Source organism: Momordica charantia, unplaced genomic scaffold (genome assembly GCF_013281855.1).
Source record: "Momordica charantia cultivar OHB3-1 unplaced genomic scaffold, Mcharantia_2.0 BLBB01000043.1, whole genome shotgun sequence".
NCBI lineage: Eukaryota > Viridiplantae > Streptophyta > Magnoliopsida > Cucurbitales > Cucurbitaceae > Momordica > Momordica charantia.
In genome coordinates this window covers 27,433-47,935 of record NW_028275199.1, presented here as the reverse complement: position 1 = coordinate 47,935, position 20,503 = coordinate 27,433, and the positions used below count along the sequence as shown (strand labels likewise).

At 38.8% G+C, this 20,503-nt stretch overlaps 1 pseudogene; it reads left to right on the top strand.

Moving 5' to 3' along the window:
• The first annotated feature begins 3,945 nt into the window (after positions 1-3,945).
• LOC148207872 (uncharacterized) lies at positions 3,946-19,911 on the top strand (annotated as a pseudogene).
• Positions 19,912-20,503: the final 592 nt, after the last annotated feature.

Sequence of the window (20,503 nt, the reverse complement as noted above, 5' to 3'; positions counted from 1 at the left end):
TATCCTTAAGGACCACCATATTCTGCTTCATTGGAGCTATAAGATTTTTAAAGTATCCTTGAAACCAAAGCCATGGACTATATTGGTGCTTTGTCTGAAGAGTATTGTGCGCTGTATCAGAAAAATAGTCATTGCAATATTTAAGAATATGATCAATCTTACCACAGTGATAACAGAAATTAGGGAGGCGTTCATATTGGACCATCTAGGAGCATCTAGATTTAATTTTATCCCTCGTCTCAAATGCTTAGAGATGTCCAACAACACGAACTCACAAAATAGAGCCTCCTAAAGAACGCAAATCATCACAGTCAGTCTCTTCAAATCCACCCAGTGCATTGCCAAGATGGATTGTCATTGATTTTGTCGCACAGCCTAGAGGCAGATAAAAAAACGAATCCAGATGGGCAGCCTTGTGAAATCCAGCTCCGATGGACGGATTAAAGCTGGTGGTTTAATAAGTACCACCACTGCCTTATCAAAGGTCCATGGACCCATTTTGTAAACCTTATTTCTGTCCACCACACGAACAAATATGAAAAGAAACAGGTTTTTGCCTATAGTTTCCACATCAAAAGTATTATCATCCAGTTTCCAAGCATTTCTCATTGTATTTTTCATAGCAATACAGGCGATGGAACGTTTGAGGAAGAGTTTACCTACCAGAAGAAGCTCAACTTTGGATCCAGATTCAACATAGGTTGAGGTATCCACATCAATAGCAATCTCCTCCTCCTCTAATGTAAATTTGAGATTTTTCCACTCCTCTAGTAAGTCTACTATTGACATTGTAGAGGAAGGAAAAGATGGGGAACATATCAGAACCTTGGGAATTCTGGTGGAACTGTCAAATACAGAGATAACTCTCATGCTAGAGAGAAGAGAGGAGGATCGATTTTTGTTTGTGCTGGACTTTTTAAGTGAGTGGTTGCGGTTTCACTTTGGAATAGTCAATGAGATTAGCTATTCCTCTAGTTGCCCCTAATTAAATTTGAATAAGTCTGAATCTACTAAAGAGAATTGAGTCTATGACCCAAATGCGGTCCAAGTCATGGGTTGGACTCAAACCTAGACCCATTAAAGCTTTTTAGGAAGAATTGGTCCCAGAGCCAAAGTCTAAGGGTTGGGTCTCACATCACTCAAACCTAGACCAACTTAAGCTCGTGAAAAACTCCATAAATAGAGAAGCTACGTTTATTTCAAGGATTAAGAATACAGAGAATTTAGAGAATGCTCCCAGCAAAATGAAGACTCTGAAAATAGACTCTAAAGACTTTGAAAACTAGAAAACGTGCAAACTTTGAAAATCTCTTAACACTTGGAAGACAAGTTGAAAACATTTGAAGGGTACAAGACTCAAAGACATCGATCGATATAATCCAAATAGGTCAATAAGTTTGGAAGACTACTCCAAAAAGATTGACAAGCCTAGAAGATCGTTCCATAGAGATTGGCAAACTCAATTTAGTAAGCACCCACAAGAAATTGAAAACTCTTTGAAAATTGAAGATTCTAAAACGACTTTAAAGACTATAAGGGTCGAAGACTTTGAAGATCTGAATAGTACTTCAAAGACAAGTTGAAAATATCTAAAGCGTACAAGACTCCAAGACATTGACCGATTTGATCCAAAGAGCTCAATAAGTTTGGAAGACCGCTTCAAAAAATAGACAAGACTAGAAGATTGTTACATATAGAAATTCACAAACTCGAATTTATCGATGACTCCCAGTGAATTGAAGACTCTCTGAAAATCAAAAACTCTAAAGACTTTGAAGGCTAGAAGACTTGAAAGATCGGAACACTTTGAAGACAAGTTGAAAACATCTCAAGTTTACAAACTCCAAGACATCAATTGATCTGATCCAAAAAGGTTGACAAGTTCGGAAGACCGCTCCAAAAAGATTTACAATATTAGAAGATCGTTTCAAAGAGATTGACAAACTTGATAGATCACTGATTAAAAAAAATTCTAAAAGAGTCAACAAGCCAAAAGGGCTGATCCAAAGAAATCAACAAGTCAAAAAGCCGATCCAAAAAATCAATGAGCCAAGATCTAAAGAAATCAAATATTTCAGCCCTCAAGTCAAGCTTATCAATATTCATGAGGTTTCATCTCATAATCAATTGGCAATGAGAAAAGTAGCCGACTTATATTATAAACTCTTGTTAGGTCCTTTATCTTTTCAACGTGGGATTCTTAACCAAGCTTATGTCCAAGAGAGAGAATAAACATTAAAGATTGTATACCTACCACACCAGAAAGATTGTGTACCTACTATACAAGAAATATACAAAATAAAGTTCAATTTCACAAAACAAATTTATCTGAAAAGCTGGTGTGAATGCTAAGGTCACTAGAAAATACACCTACTACCTTTCATAAGGTTGAAGTTTTGATCTCCAAACCACATTTGTTGAACCTAAAGAAGCATTTCAATTACCGTAAAATATTTTCAATCATTTATGTTCAAATGTAATTAACTTCCAAAACAATATATTAATTCCAAGTGTAAAAAAAATCTTAAATGATCAAAGGACCTTTTTAATCCTTAATTCTCATTAATATGGAATTATTTACATAACATAAAAAATAAGTAATAAAAATCTGGTAGATAAATCTTACTTTCTTTCTCCAAATCTAAAGTTGCATATTCAATTTTGTATTGTTGATGCAATTTTTGGAAACTCGGGTCGGGTCGAGCGAACCAAGTAACCCGGAGAATCGACCGTTGAACTTTTGGATAAGGATTTGATTTGGAAAGTTGGAGGAGCTTGGATCTACAATAAGAGAGAAAATAAGAGAATAAACACCGGTGTGGTGTCAGCGAACCACACTCCGATGCTTAAGTCAGTTGATGAGCTTTAAGCGTGGAAGAGAGAAAATGAGGAAATCTCGAGTGAACTGCTTGAAAGAGAATGACATACCTCTCTTGTATTTATAGGTTTTGATGGTAGTGTGAACAGGTGTTGAAAAAGTCAAAGAAGTTTGTCAAAGTCAACTGCCGCTCTATAATTGGCTCTATAATGAGACCAATAGATGCACAAAGAAAGTTGGTGGGTCGTTTGCGTCCAATATCTGCACTATGGTAGCGGCTTTGTTGGTGGTGGTCAAAGAAAGTGGTTGAAAAATGGGGTGCGACCTAATAGGCCGCACAAAATCGGAGCCCACTATCACTAGGCGTGGGCCCGCCCAACTTTCCCCCTTCCAGCCTTTTATTGTGCGGCTGGGAGGGGGTGCCGCTGGCATTGCATTGTGCATTGGGCTGATTTTTTCTTTAATGGGTTGGATTCTCTTGGGCCCAATTCCTTTCTCACTTTATGGGCTGTCAAGTCTCTTTTAATTCCTCCAACATTAAGCCCTCACTTCAAAGTTATGGTTTCCTAGCTTTGGAGTATGTTGTGTTCCTTCTTTTTTTCCCTTTTGTAGCCACCACTCATCTCCATCTCTTTATTTTGACTTCCATTTGCTCACTTTAGCTCATTCATCTACCGAAGTGAAGGGATGTGAATCCCGGAGCGAAAGCGGACCATCGTTTTTTATTTTTGAGAAACAAAACCAAAACTTACAAAAATGAAAACATAGGGGAAAAACTTGTTTTTCCTTACCTTTGAAGAACACTTCTTCAATTTGATTTCCTACGAACACCACCAGAGAATATTATTATTAATATTAATAATATATATATATCTAATAAATATATATATAATAATTAATTAATCATATTAATTAATTATTAATCTAATTAATAATTAATTAATACATACATATATATATATATCAAATAATTAGCACTCAATTATTTATCTCATAAATAAAATCATATTCTATAGCATTTCTCTCGTATAACCTATAGTTCTAATATACATCTTATGCACATTATTTTTAACCTATAGATTTAATATGAATCTTATTCATATTAATTTGATTTGAATCTCATTCAAATAATTTCTCTCATAATATATAGTTTTAATTTAGAATTTGTAGAACCAAAAAATTTGGGCCAATCATAAACGGCCACGTCATTATCTATTTTATTTAGGGATTAATTATATATTAACCCTAAATTAAAATTAAAGATAATTTGACAATTAAAATATGTAATTGGGTCATATGGGTATTGGGCTTGGAATCGATTTGGTTCACAATCTTGGCCCAAAACCCAATTTACCATGAAATAAAGTGGATTAATATTTAAATTTAAATAAATCCATTTAAAAGAATTGGGCTTGGCCCAAAAGTACCCAAGCCCGATGACCCACCAAAGCCTATGGAAACCTCTATAAATAGAGGAGACCTCATTCATTTTGGGGGTTCAGAATTTCAGAATTGAGAGAATTCACACCAAATTGAAGACTCTCTGAAGACTTGAAAATTCGAGGACCAACTTGAAGATTTTGAACACTTGAAGACTTGAAAACTTTCGAAGAACATATAACTTCGATCCAAATTCAAGAACAAGCATCTCAATCTTCACATCAAGTTCAAGAGAAAGAATCAGAGGATAAAGATTAGAGATTGAATCCACTATATAATCCATACAAACAATATAAAAGTTCAACTCCACGAAAGATAATTTCTCCGAAAATCTCGTGTGAACAAATTGGCACGCCCAGTGGGACAATCTCTACCTCTCATCTCTTTCCCAAGGCTCAAACTTCTCTCAAGAAAAAAGAAAGAAGAAACAATGACATCTAAGAAAACTTCTTCGAGCAATACCTCTTACACAGGACCGATCACCCGTAGCCGTTCAAAAGAAATCCGGTTAGGAGAAGATCAAACACCTCCAGCTGTTGCTAAGAAAATACTGCAGCACATGAAGAAACCTACTCAAGTTGGGGTCGTTATTAAGGAGAATCCTTTGTTCATCGAGTATGCTCCTTCCTTTGTTCAGTTGGAGAAAATTCCAGAAATCGATGTGATGTCTGTTATGATGGCCGATGCAAGCAGCACGAAAGAAAGGATGGTTGAAATGGAAAGGAAACTCGCTGCGCTGATGAAGACGGTGGAAGAAAGGGACTATGAAATCGCTTCCCTGAAGAATCAGATTGAAAATAAAGATGTTGCTGAGTCGAGTCAAACCCCTGCTCTCAAGATAAATGACAAGGGAAAGACTATCGCTCAAGAAAATCAATCGCAGTATTCCACTTCGATCGCTTCGCTGTCTGTTCAGCAGCTCCAAGATATGATCACGAACACGATCAGAGCGCAATACGGTGGACCTTCTCAAAGCTCCCTCTTGTATTCTAAACCATATACTAAGAGGATTAATGATCTAAGAATGCCTGCCGGATACCAACCTCCAAAGTTCCAGCCTTTTGATGGAAAGGGCAATCCCAAGCAACATATTGCCCACTTCGTCGAAACTTGTGAGAATGCTGGCACAAGAGGCGATCAAATGGTCAAGCAGTTTGTCCGAACGTTGAAGGGAAATGCCTTTGACTGGTATACTGATCTCGAACCTGAAACAATTGAGAGTTGGGAATAGCTTGAAAGAGAATTCTTGAATCGCTTTTACAGCACAAGGAGAACCGTCAGTATGATGGAGCTCACCAGTTGCAAACAAAGAAAAGGTGATTCGGTTGTTGAATATATCAACCGGTGGAGAGCTCTAAGTCTTGACTGCAAGGACAAACTCACGGAAGTATTTGCTGTGGAAATGTGCACTCAAGGCATGAATTGGGGACTTCTTTATATCCTTCAGGGGATAAAACCCCGCACATTTGAAGAACTAGCAACTCGTGCTCATGACATGGAGATAAGTATTGCTAGTAGAGATAATAAAGAGCCTCTAGTCTCAGATGTGAAGAAAGAGAAGAAGGAATGAAGAGCACAGAGAAGATCTCCAAGGGTTCTATGAAGGAATCTATGGTCGTTAACACGACTCCTCTCAAATTTTCCTCGAAAGGAAAAGAAAAAGAAAAGAAGATAGAAAAGCGACAAGATGGAAATGTAAGACGTCGCCCATCTCTGGAAGAATGACAAGAAAAGGTTTATCCTTTTCCAGATTCTGACCTTGCAAATATGTTAGAGCAACTACTAGAAAAGGGACTCATAGAACTTCCTGAATGCAAACGACCTGAACAAATGGGAAAAACAAATTATCCTAACTATTGTGTATATCATCGAGTCGTTAGTCATCCAATAGAAAAATGCTTCGTTTTAAAAGAACGAATCTTGAAGCTCGCTCGAGAAAAGAAGATTGAACTGGATCTTGATGAAGTGGCCAAAACAAATCATGTTGCGATAATCCCAAGTTCTGGCAGCCAGTCGTCCACAATCTCATTTCATGACGACGAAGTGATTTGGATCCAATTTAGGACCTTCGAACCTATGGCCATTTCATCCCAACATACGGCTCATAGGAAGAACTTTCAAGAAAAAGACGAATGTACAGAGGAGGGAGAAGGAGAATGGACTCTTGTAACTCGTCGGAAAAAGCAAAAACAGAATTGCTTCAAGAAAGAGTCTCGCCTATATCGAGACCAAAAAAGAGGAAGCAGAACTCAGAAGAAAAAGAGAAATAAAAGTTTGAGGAAACCTAAGCTGGTCGTGGAAGAGAACGAATATATTTCTCGACCTCAACAAGTGATAACTTTGGAAGATTTCTTTCCAGCGAGTTTCCTTAATGATAATCAAGAGGAAATCTTTGAAATAGTTTCTTGTCACACTATCACTATAACTGACAATGACAATGCATCTACAAGTTCAACAGAAGCAACGACAAAGTCAGAAAGTATGTCATCTTTCAATATAAGTGATTTGTTGTCGCTTCCTCGAGAGGTAAAAAATGCTCTTGTTAAGGCATTGAAAGATTGTGACATTCCGGTCTCTCAAGCAAACACATGTGCTTCATGTTGTACGTCCATTGGCTTCACAGATGAAGATCTATTGCTTGGGTCAAAACCCCATAACAGACCGTTATTTGTCTCAGGATATATTCGAGAACAGAAGGTCGACCGAATTCTTATTGATGATGGCTCAGCTGTCAATATAATGCCTAAGTCAACCATGAAGCAGCTAGGCATTTCGATGGAAGAGTTATCAAATAGTAAACTGGTAATCCAAGGTTTCAATCAAGGTGGTCAGCGAGCAATTGGCATGATCCATCTTGAACTCAGCATTGGGGACTTAAAGGCTTAACACTCTATTCCATGTCCTAGACTCCAGGACCACCTACAAGTTACTATTAGGGCGCCCTTGGATTCATGGAAATGGAGTAGTAACGTCCACACTGCATCAATGTTTCAAATTTTATCTAGATGGCATTAAGAAAATTGAAGCCAATACAAACCCGTTCTCAGAGGCTGAGTCTCATTTTGCAGATGCGAAGTTCTATATGAAGACTGAGGTCATAAGGGAAACTATACCGACAGAAATCCCCTTGATCAAGAGCTGTGATAAACTTAAGTCGTAACAACTGGAAGATTCTTCAGCAAAAAGATTAATCAAAGAAGTAAATACTTCTAATGTCCAAAAGAATGAAACAGCTACTAGCGCCACAAAGTTATGGGCTTCGAAGGTTGCGAAAAAGCCAAGTGCTCCTATCCTTCGCTATGTCCCTTTATCTCGGCGAAAAAAGGGTGAATCACCATTTACGGAATGCTCGGGAAATCAAAAGATCGGTGATGTAGAAATCTTGAAAGAGAACTTCACCACGCCTCTTACAAAGATAACAAAGCAAGAGGCTACAAAGTCCGAGGACGACCAGATAAAGGTGATCTTGCCTGAGAAGCGACGAAGGATGGATTTGACCCAAAAGCATATAAGCTTTTGGCAAAAGCATATAAGCTTTTGGCAAAAGCAGGTTATGATTTTACAACTCATACTGAGTTTAAAAGCCTAAGGATTTTCGATGAAATACCCAAACTTTCTTCAACCCAAAGGAAGTTGCAAAAAGAAGGGTTACGTCATACCTACCTCTAGAGCAGGCCTTGGATATAAATCACCAGAGCCTATTCGCATTACCAGGAAAGGAAAAGCAAAGGTCGCAGACACGAACCATATTACAGTAGAAGAAGCTGACGACCTTGAAAAAAATAAAGAAAGTGCTAACCAAAGGGTTTCTGCGTTAGATCGCATCAGACCGCCAGTTGCACGCTCTTTGATCTTCGAAAGATTAGGTGTCGGTACCGCAGAAGAAAAAGCTTCATATCCAGCTTCTAGTTCTACGCGCACTTCGGCTTTTCAGAGGTTAGGCACTGTTGGGTGTGTTGCCCTAAACTCGTAGTTTGTATTTTGTAAAAACATATATCTATTTAATAAAGTTTTATTCAATAAATTTGTTGTTGAATCATAGCTTTGCATTTTCCAAATTCTAATAAACTAAACATCCAAGGTTATTTTTCATATAATCGGGACAATATATATACTGGGTATATAGTTGATATACGGGGTATATATTTGATATACCCCTGATAAATGAATGGATAATGTTCTGTGAATAACCTAAAGGGTCTATTGTATATGGATAAGGCTGGGTACCTTATCCTGGCAACACTATGGATACGAGCCACTCTGTAAAGGTTACAGACGACTCGATCCAGGTCGTTCGTGTGGAGACATGCGAGTGAGGGTATCCTATAAAATGAGTTTGTATAAGACCGGACCGCGAAATAGGCAATCTTTAGGTGTAACACCGTTAACTAATAGATTGCCATTTCTTAGGATGACCAGGCAACTCATTCTCAATCCTGAGTGAGTTATGGACTCCTGCCCGTGAGGGCTCGTTCTTTGATCTGTATGGGTGAGAGTGGCCCGAGTCGCCGACTCAATATTCCTACCATTTTGGGGACGAGACCGACTGGGGAGTTGGGAACATAACTTCACAAGATGGAATTCACTCCTCCCCGACTTTAGGGGAGTAGATGATTACGCTTGTTTACATGCGTAAAAAGAAGGTTTTAGATGCTGTTTTTACAATGTTTCAGCTTTGTTTCGGATTTTTCTCGATCGTTTGAGTTCCAATTCATGCAAAATTCATATACTATGGTTTGTGGATGGCTTATATTGTATTTATGACATTTTAGGACCACTTGGGAGTGCAAATTAATCAAAAGAAGCGAAAAGACGAAAAAACACCTCAGGAGGCGCCAGGCGCCTGGGATGCCTGCAGAAAAACAGGTTTTCTTCCAACTTTGCCCTTAATGAAACGCGTCTTCCAATGCGTTTTGGTGGTTCCAACCGATGCATACGTGTAGAAAAAGTGTTCCACTATCAGTTTGAGCACGATTTGGTCAGTCAAAGGAGTTGGAAATGGGTGATTCACCATCGTTTTAGGACCTACCTAACCAATTCTGCACAGCTATAAATTCCAGCAACTTCTCCACCCAATTCATCAAGCCTTGCTTCCTTCTCTTGATCATTTTTAGTGTTTCTTTGTTGCTTTCTAAGTACTTTTGAGTTGCTTTCATTAGTTGCTTTTGGTTTTTAAATCTCGAGCACTTTACATTCCTTTATTGAGCTTTGTTTTGTTTCCATTTGTACTTAGTCATTTTCTACTTATTCAAATATATAAAAATCTAGCACTTTGCTTATCTTCTCTTTGCCTTTACTTTATTTTTAGTTAAGAGAGTTGTGTTTTTGGAGGAAAGAGCACGTGACACTCTCCCTTGCTTGAAAGAGAAGGGCGAAGCTCTCAATCCCGATAAAAACTCTCCGTTAGTTAACTCTTGTTTTTCACACATGCATTCCACATTCAACCATTTTACTTGCTGTATTTTCTTCAATATGTCTTTCTAAATTCCCGTCTCTAGCCCGGTTATGGATAGTTAGCCTTTTATGTCTAAAAAAGGGTTTGCTAAGAAGTAGTGTTCTTACTTTCCATTCATTGCTCAACATGTTTTCCCAAAAAGTTAGGATTTAGAGAAGGCCACTGTAAGTCTTAACAAGTCAATACTGAAAAGGTTGCTTATTTGCATTGTTGAGTGGTTAAACCGAGGAGAGGAGCGCCTTAGACATAAGGGTTCCGCTTAAGTAGCCTAGACATAGGACCTTAACCCGAGGTTGCGACTATTTCCATCCTAAAACTAAGATATATCTCATAATAGACATATTAGGGAATGTCTTAGGACTTTGAACTTGCTTAGACATAAGTAAAGTGAGAAGCGTAGTCGTTAGTTTCTAAAGTAAAATGCATATTATCCTTAGCATGTCCTTGATTCTTTGTTGGCTAACTTGAAGTAAATCGGGCTAGGTTTTATTATTATAAGTCCAAATCCCAAATCCAAACCATTATTTGTGACCACTTCCCATTTTACAAGAATCACTCTTTCCAACATTCACTATTCTTTAAAACTTTAGAGTTTGGAAATTATTTAGAAGTCCTTGAGGATCGATACTTGGATACTCCGTCCATTTTATATTACTCTGACAGGTGTGCGCTTGCATCTATATAATTGTTACCACGCTTAGCGCGTGCGTTCAGCATAAACGCCCAGTCAGTAGATGAGTGTTCCCTTAAATGCTGACTCCGGGACTTGAACAAGGGGCCCACCCTCTCATTGGCCGAGAGGGACTTCCGGTTATTGGTTGGACCATAACCGGGTTGTTCATTAGAGGAGCAGTGTTGTTTAAGGAGTAAGATGTAACTCAGGGGTAAAACGGTAATTTGACACAACTTGAGTTACGAACACTCGTGAAGGATTGACTCGTCATTAATGGTCGTATATCCATGGACACGAAAACATTCTGCAGTGAGAAGAGTGCAACTGCGGGTCTTTAGTGGAATGACCCGTAGTTAACGAATCTAGATTAACTCGGTCAATGAGTTTGACCGATTAATCTTGCATCGTTGGAGGTTCGGATCTGTAGGTCCATTAGGTCCCCTTACTAGCTCATAACAGGTAAAACGAGGATCAAGTTTTTGGAAGAATTTGAATTGTTCAAATTACTTAAGGGATTATATGTATATTGATACATTATAATATATAGTTAATTATAAATTAAAACTATATATTATGAGAGAAATTATTTGAATGAGATTCAAATAAAATTAATATAATAAGATTCATATTAAAACTATAGGTTAAAAATAATGTGCATAAGATGTACATTAGAACTATAGGTTATACGAGAGAAATGTTTTAGAATATGATTCTAATTTTATAAATAATTAAGTGTTAATTATTTATGTATATATATATTTATTAATTATTAATTGGATTAATAATTAATTATATTAATTAATTTGATTAATTAATTATATATTAATTATTATATATATTTTTTAATTATTATTATATATTATATATATATTAATATTAATATTAATAATATTAATAATATTATTATTAATATTAACTCCCCTGCAAAATTGCAGGGGAGTGGGAGGAGTTGTGACGTGGGGAGTTACCCCACGTCACCCTTCTTCTTCCTCTCCATGTGTTGGAGAAGCAGAAGAGGAAGTGAGATACAGAACAGAGAAGGAAACTCCCACAATACTCTCTCAAAATTCTCTCAAACTCTCTCTCTCTTCTATCAAGGTGCTACCACAAGCACGATCCCGAGACCGAAGAGGATAGCGAGGAAGATCCGGTGGTGGTGTTCGAGGGGAACTTACTGAAGAATCGTTCTTCAAAGGTTTGTTTTTCCCCTGTATTTTTCTTCTGTAAAATTTGATTTTGTATCCCGAAAATCAGCAACGAAAGTCCACTTCCGCTCCGGGATTCACATCCCTTCAGGCACGACCACAAGAGAAGAAGGAAGCTCACGTGTACCTATTTCTTCTGAACGACCTTCAGTTTTCTGAAGACTAAGCTTTACACTAGCGAAAAATAAGAACAAATGTTCTGCATCGGTTTTCGAATGCCTGGTACATGAAGGGACAGGAGAAGCTTCAAAAAAGAGGCAATTTAATGAGACGAAAGCTGACAGAGAAATATGTAGTAGTGTTCCCTCCAGAATGAGAAGAAGGACTCGTATTTTTGTAAGTACGGAGGGCTCCTTGAAGGTGACGCCGCATACTATCATCCTAACGAAACCGTTGGATGAGAGTGAAGAATACGAGGAAGATAAGGCCGAATGTTGCCATGTTACTGTTGAAGAGGCCTCAGACACTGAAACATCTGAAGAAAATGTTGAAGAAGCCCCATCATCATTAGAAGATGGCAATCAGCCAACAGTTGACGAACTTAAGGAAGTAAATCTTGGCACGATAGAAGATCCACGTCCAACCTTCATAAGTGCGTCACTTACTTGTGATGAAGAAAGTAAATATATGAACCTACTCATCACATACAGAGATATTTTTGCTTGGTCATACAAAGAAATGCCAGGACTTGATCCAAAAGTGGCAGTCCATCACCTTGCAATTAAACAAGGATATCGGCCAGTGAAACAAGCACAACGTCGATTTCGGCCAGAACTTATACCTCAAATCGAAGTTGAGGTCAATAAATTGATAGAGGCGGGTTTCATCCGTGAAGTGAAATATCCAACATGGATAGCAAACATTGTTCCAGTAAGAAAGAAGAACGGCCAACTTCGTGTGTGCGTTGATTTTCGTGACTTAAACAATGCATGTCCCACGGATGATTTTCCATTACCAATCACTGAAATCATGGTTGATGCTACTACAGGACATGAATCCTTATCTTTCATGGATGGATCATCAGGATACAATCAAATTCGGATGACACTCAAAGACGAAGAAATGACAGCATTTCGAACTCCGAAAAGGATATATTGTTATAAGCTAATGCCCTTCGGACTAAAAAATGCAGGTGTCACTTATCAGCGTGCCATGCAAAAGGTCTTTGATGACATGCTACATAAACATGTTGAATGTTTCGTTGACGATCTCGTGGTTAAGTCCAAAAAGCGACAAGATCATCTGGGGGATCTAAAAGTAGTCTTTGATCGCTTGAGAAAGTATCAATTAAAGATGAATCCTCTCATGTGTGCATTCGGAGTTACCTCGGTAAAGTTCCTTGGTTTCATTGTAAGACGTCGGGGAATCGAAATCGATCAGTCAAAGATTGACGCTATTCAAAAAATACCAAGACCTAGGAACTTATATGAGCTGAGAAGCCTTCAGGGTCGTCTGGCCTATATCAGGAGATTCATCTCCAACCTAGCTGGCCGATGCCAACCTTTCCAGAGATTGATGAGGAAGGATACAAGTTTTGAGTGGGATCAAGCATGTGAAAATGCTTTTGAAAGCATAAAAAAATACTTGCTTAATCCACCCGTCTTAGGTGCACCAATAGCAGGAAAGCCGTTGATATTATATATCACGGCGCAAGAAAGATCGCTCGGAGCGTTGTTGACGCAAGAAAGAGAAAAAGGGAAAGAACGAGCCTTTTATTACTTGAGTAGAACCTTAATCGGAGCTGAGTTAAACTACTCTCTAATTGAAAAGATGTGTCTTTCTCTCTTCTTCGTTGTCGATAAATTAAGGCACTATATACAAGCCTTTACGGTGCATCTAATTGCTAAGGCTGATCCAATGAAATATATCTTGTCGAGGCCGATCATTTCGGGACGTCTGGCAAAATGGGCTATTTTGCTCCAACAGTACGATATTGTTTACGTACCGCAAAAGGCAATGAAAGGGCAACCATTGGCAGACTTCCTAGCGAATCATCCAGTCCCATCAGATTGGAAATTGTGCGAGGACTTGCCTGATGAAGAAGTATTCTATGTTGAAGTAAAGGAACCTTGGACCATGTACTTTGATGGAGCATCACGAAGAAATGGAGAGGGGGCAGGTGTTGTCTTTGTCTCACCTGAGAAACATATGTTACCCTATAGCTTCACACTGGGTGAATTGTGTTCAAACAACGCTGCTGAATATCAAGCGCTCATCATAGGACTTCAAATTGCTATAGAAATCGGAATAACATACATTGAGATCGACGGCGATTCGAAGTTGATAATCAACCAACTTCTGCTGGAGTATGATGTGAAGCACGAAGACCTTAAGCCTTACTTCGTTTATGCGAGACGACTACTGGAGAGGTTTGATGGTGTAACACTAGAGCATGTTCCTCGTTCGGAGAACAAAAAGGCAGATGCCCTAGCAAATTTGGCTACTGCTGTTACGGTTTCAAAAGATGAGACGTTGCACATTTCACTCTGCCAGAAATGGGTCACCCCACCAATCGAAAGTGAGCATCAAGAAGCAAATGCTATATCAGTTTACATTATTGAAGAAGAAGATTGGCGACAGTCCATTCTAGATTATCTTCAACATGGAAAGCTTCCAGTGGATCTCCGACATAAGACTGAAATACGTAGAAGAGCTGCTCGATTTATCTACTACAAAGATACTCTTTACCGTCGTTCACTTGAAGGCCTCTTCCTTCGATGTTTAGGAAAGGAAGAATCAGCTAAGGCATTAGAAGAAGCACACTCGGGAGTTTGTGATGCTCACCAATCTGGACCAAAGCTCCATTTCCAATTAAAGAGAATGGGTTATTATTGGCCCACAATGGTTCAAGATTCTATGGAATATGCGAAGAAGTGTAAAGCTTGTCAGATTCACGCTAATTTCCTACATCAGCCACCAGAGCCTCTACACCCCACTGTAGCTTCGTGGCCATTCGAATATTGGGGACTTGACCTTGTCGGTCCTATAACACCCAAATCTTCAGCTGGACATTCTTACATACTCGCAGCGACTGATTATTTTTCAAGGTGGGCTGAAGCGATTGCACTAAAAGAGGCAAAGAAAGAGAACATTGTAAATTTCGTCCGAACTCATATAATTTTTCGGTACGGAATACCTCAACGAATTGTCACTGACAATGGTAGACAATTCTCCAATAGTCTGATGGACAAATTATGTGAAAAGTTTAGTTTCAAGCAATATAAATCGTCCATGTATAATGCTGCAGCTAATGGGTTGGCAGAAGCATTCAACAAGACATTATGCAACTTATTGAAGAAGGTGGTCTCCAAGACAAAAAGAGATTGGCAAAAGAAGATCGGTGAAGTGTTATGGGCTTATCGAACTACTGATCGTACTCCTACAAGAGTTACGCCTTACTCTTTAGTTTACGGTGTAGAAGCTATCCTTCCATTGGAGCGAGAAATTCCATCACTAAGAATGGCAGTGCTAGAAGGTTTAACCACTGAAGATAATGCAAAATTACGCCTTCAAGAGTTAGAAGCACTTGACGAAAAAAGACTTGATGCGCAGCAAACATTAGAATGCTATCAGGCTCGAATAACCAAAGCCTTCAATAAAAATGTTCGGCCTCGGTCATTTCAAGTTGGTGATATGGTACTTGTTGTTCGAAGACCTATCATCACGACGCGTCACACAAGGAATAAGTTCACACCTAAATGGGATGGACCCTACATCATCAAAGAAGTTTACACAAATGGAGCATATATGATCGTTGATAAATATGGATTGAGAATTGGTCCGATTAATGGCAAATTTCTTAAAAGATTTTATGCATGAAATGTAAGCACTCCTTATCTTAATAGTCTAAACTATATGATACTCCTGGCCCGCATGAGTTAAAAAGGTGAACGGCCCAAAAAAAAATCTTGTATTTGAACTACGTTATGACTTGATCCCTTTCATCGGAGGGTACGTAGGCAGCTTAAAGAAAATTTTAAGTTCAGTCTCAACAAAAAATAAAAAAAAATGTGTAAACAAAATTCAAGAATTTTATTAAACCAAAGAAACAATGCTAAGTACATTAATATGTCACTAGCTAATAAATAAGCAAATGAAATGTCTCTACATGAGATTATAAAAGCAAAAAAAAATATATAATAAAAAATTAGGGCTTCCACTTGAACTCTTTCAGCTCTTGGCGTGCGCTTTCCAAAGCATTACGAACTCCTTCGAGAGATCTCACATTTGTTTCATTGGTAATAGTGGTGTATTCCATACTACTTATCTCGTCACGTATCGTAGAGGTTTCAAGCCTATGTTTGTCCAGATCATTTACTTTCTCAGAAATTAAACAGGAAAGCGTCTCAACTTCAATCTTCATAGCTTTAAGCTCAGCCTCATGCTCATCGATTCTTGAGGCCAATTTATTGAATCACTCTTGGAGTGCATGCTGCTCTCCGAGTATGTGATCTTCATCCAGTAATGATTTCTTCAAATTAGTTCTCATCTCTTCTAGTTGACGAACCTTGGTTAGTTGAGTAGAAAATGAGGACTCTAGATTATTATATCTTTCATCTTTTTGGAAGTAGTCGTCCACGAATGCCTGGAGAGATGTTAAGTTACCTGTTCGAGTGTTGGAGATCCAGCCGAATATTTTATGTACTTCGTTTTTTAGATCAGCAACATTCTCATAGGGGGTACGAACAATCTTCTCTTGTATGTCTTCCCACATAGCCATAGCTGCTTGCTGGGCGAAAACAGCAGAGTAATGAGAGATCTCAGGGTTTGCAACTGGTGCTTTATTCTGAGCTAGTTGAGGAGTATTGACCATAATAGGAAGAGATGGGGAAGTTATCTTCTCAACTATAGAGGTATTGGAACTTTCAATAAGTTTTATGGAAGATTCAAAACCATCTGGACTCATCATCGACTCTCCACTATGCTTTTCGTCCACTTTTTCGATGAAATCCTCCAGAGGTAGCTATAAAAAGAAATGAGGTAAATTAGAAGACGTGACAATAAAGGAAAAGCAAGAAGAGTAAGAACTAAAGGAAAAGGAACCACTCACCAATGCTTCGACGTTGTCAGGAATCTGAGAGGTGCTGGAAATGCCATCAAAAAATTGATCGTCAATGTGGGAAGATTTCTTGGATCTCTTGGTTCGCTTCCAATGATGGTCGCCATTACTGTCCTGGCTCTCTTCAGTATGTTCGCTAACATCCGGTGTTGGAGCAGAGACTTTATCCTCAATTAGTCGAATGTCTTTTCCTCTTTTATTACCTCCTTTATGTTTTGGAGATTCAGGTTGTGGTGAAGGAGGAAGAGCACTATTCACCAACTTTGATACACCTTTCTCGAGGTAATCCCCATGTTTACTAGACCACCAGCTTTTGTATTAAGCAGTGACTTGTTCACGTAGATTTAATGTACGAGCCGGAAGGAACACTTTTGACGATGTATTAGTTCGAGTGCAAACTCTCCAATGATATAGGACGTTGTCCAAAGTAACTAAAGGGGCCATTTCTTTCGAAAAAAAAGGTATGTCCTGATAGAAGCCAAACTGGTGACCAAATCGGTGAGGGTTGTATGATTCAATAACCATTGAGTCCCCGCATCGTGATGATAGGTGACAAGTTCTAAGGCTTGAGAAATAGGAACATTGTGCGAATGACAAATTGTCATCATCCACTAAAAGTTCATTCTGATTCCTGGAATGAACGTTTACATGTCATGCTATGGACTTACCTTCATGAATCAACTCACGAGCTGCCACATTTTTAAAGTATATAGAGCCACCTTCACCTGAAAACTCAACCATTCTGGGGCCTGGGACCTCCCCAAGTGTTTTGTAATGTGTGTTGAAGTAGTGGGCCAACCAACCATGAATATAATGCATGGGAATGCAAGCTTCCAAACCAACAACTGGCTCAGAGGCCTTTAAGATCTGACCTAATCCGTGATATATATTAGCCAAGACCGGGATGGCAAGGCTGAAAGTGTTTCCCTCGGCCATTAAGCTAGCGATCTTAAAAACTCCTGGACAAAGGAAGTTGAGGTTCTTGTAAGGAAACACGAAGCAACATAACCAACAGGATATGAAGGCAGCTAGATATGTTTTTTCTCTCTATTCATCGTCTATATTATGTTCCTGGAACAAGCATTTCTCCTTACTTGACCAGTCACGAGCTTTGAAAAAAACACCTGTAGGATTATGGGTTGAACGAGGACGAGTTGTCTTCTTTGGCTTTCGAGGAGGAGGCTTAATATACTTGAGTTCACCCTTGAACCAGAAGGAAATCCAGGAACTGGTGGCAACATGAGAGTGACCATTTCTTTTAGAGGCCAAACCGTAGTACACTTTAAAAAGGTACTCACAGCTTTTTGAGAGATATCTGTCTTGCCTACCCGATTCGGTTAGTTCTTTATGGCTAGGAATGACTTCTTCATAGAATTTTCCTATAATAGGAAGACCTCCAAATCTGCACAAATCCCATAGAGAGATAGATAGTTCACCGGCAGAAGTATGTAAAGTATTGGTTGAGGGACACCAAGCCTCGCAAAAGGCTCGAACGACGTCGTTGTTACAATCATACGTATATAGGGAAGCCACTCTTGCATCAAATATGTGAGCTTCGCGAAGGGTCTTTTCGCTATGAGCAACCACGACCTCTAGCCATTCCCAATAGTAAGTAATATAATAAAACTCACCAGGAAACTTCAATGCAGGCCCCACTGCGCTTTATTATTCATTATGCGACGTCCAAATGTTAAGCCTAGCTCATGATTCAGAACCTCGTTATGAATTGGAGATTGCAAAATCCATATTTTAGTTGACAAATCATCATTCAAATGCTTCTCCACAGACCATTCAGAAAGAAAAGCGGGATCATCTAGTTGAGGCCACGGCCCTGAAAGGCGACCTGACTTTGGTTCTTCCACTGGAAAGAGAATCCCACTTTTTATGGATTGATCTTTATGTGCCAAGATAACAAGATGTTTTTTATCAGAGATAAAATGTCCCGTGAAATACACCATGGTTCTGCAAAACACAAATAATAAAGAGAAATGAATAATTAAAACAAAACGAGTTAAAGAGAGAATATAAGAAAAAAAAATGATTTATTGCAATGACAAGAAATAATATGTAAACTTTTCGATATCCCTATGTAGGCATCACCCCCGAAAGGAGGGGGGTAGCCGTGAGGGATACTTCACTAAATTAGGTGGCCTTGTCTCGCGAGGATGTGTGAGCTGGACGATATCCCTATGTAGCCGTCATCCCCGAAAGGATGGTAGCCATGAGGGATACTTCACCAAGTTCAGTGGTCTTGTCTCACGAGGATGTATGAACCGGACGATATCCCTATGTAGGCGTCATCCCCAAAAGGATGGTAGTCGTGAGGAATACTTCACCAAGTTCGATGGTCTTGTCTCACGAGGATGTGTGAGCCGGACGATATCCCTATGTGGGCGTCATCCCCGAAAGGATGGTAACCGTGAGGGATACTTCACCAAGTTCGGTGGTCTTGTCTCACGAGGATGTGTGAGCCGGACGATATCCCTATGTAGGCGTCACCCCCGAAAGGAGGGTAGCCGTGAGGGATACTTCACCAAGTTCAGTGGTCTTGTCTCACGAGGATGTATGAACCGAACGATATCCCTATGTAGGCCTCATCCCCGAAAGGATGGTAGCCGTGAGGGATACTTCACCAAGTTCGTTGGTCTTGTCTCACGAGAATGTGTGAGCCGGACGATATCCCTATGTAGGCGTCACCCCCGAAAGGAGGGTAGCCGTGAGGGATACTTCACCAAGTTCGGTGGTCTTGTCTCAGGATGTATGAACCGGACGATATCCCTATGTAGGCGTCATCCCCGAAAGGATGGTAGCCGTGAGGGATACTTCACCAAATTCGGTGGCCTTGTCTCGCGAGGATATGTGAGCCGGACAATATCCCTATGTAGGCGTCATCCCCGAAAGAATGGTAACCGTGAGGGATACATCACCAAATTAGGTGGTCTTGTCAATCCTTAGAGTATCTTTGCTGCAAGAGAGAGGAAAAAAAATCAAACAAAAAGGAGCAAAGAAAAATCAAGACGACGACAAACCTTGATAATTAGGTGAAGCGTGAAAGTTTGATATCCCAATTCCAATAGAAGAAGCGACAAGATAAAGTTAGCTCCTAAAAAAAAGAACGCACTGTTAAAAAAAATGTTGGGAGAAATACTTTTAAATTGAAAAGAAAGAGAAAAAAAATATTTTCTAAAATTTGAATAAAAGAGAAGTGAAAAAAAAAAGAGAAAAAAAAGGATACGTGAAACTTTGAAACATAAAAAAGAGTTTTTATAACATAAAAAAAAGTTTTGAAAAGAAAAAACAATACTTAAAAGAAAAAAAAAGTTAAAACCCTCCCTGCCATGCGGCAGGGAGGTATTTTTTAAAAAAAATTTTACTTAAAAAAAAAAGTTAAGGCGGCAGGGAGGTATTTCTTTTTTTAAATAAATTAAAAATTAATTTTTTTTAAAAAAAAAAAGAACTCCCTCCTGTGCAGAGTGTTTTTTTTTTTAAGTTTTTGAAAAACCTCCCATGAAAAAGTGAAAAAAATTTTGGCAAGTGTTCAAGGATTGAAAAAAACTCGCAGAAGTAGTAAGGATAAATTTCTTACTCTTTGTAGATGGAATTAAGATGGACGAATAGATGAGGGTAACCTTGATGATAATTCAAAGCTGCATAAAGACGGGAAGAATGTGAATTTTAGAAGCCAGTAATTTAAGAGAAAAAAGGAAGGAATTTTGAAGCCAACCTTTTCTGGACTTCTGTTGTGCTCCTACAAATGAGCCTGAAGCTCAATTTATAGGCAAAGACTTGGGTTCAAATCAGAACAATAATCCAAATCCCAATTCGAATAGGATTCTTTTTCAAATTATGGTTG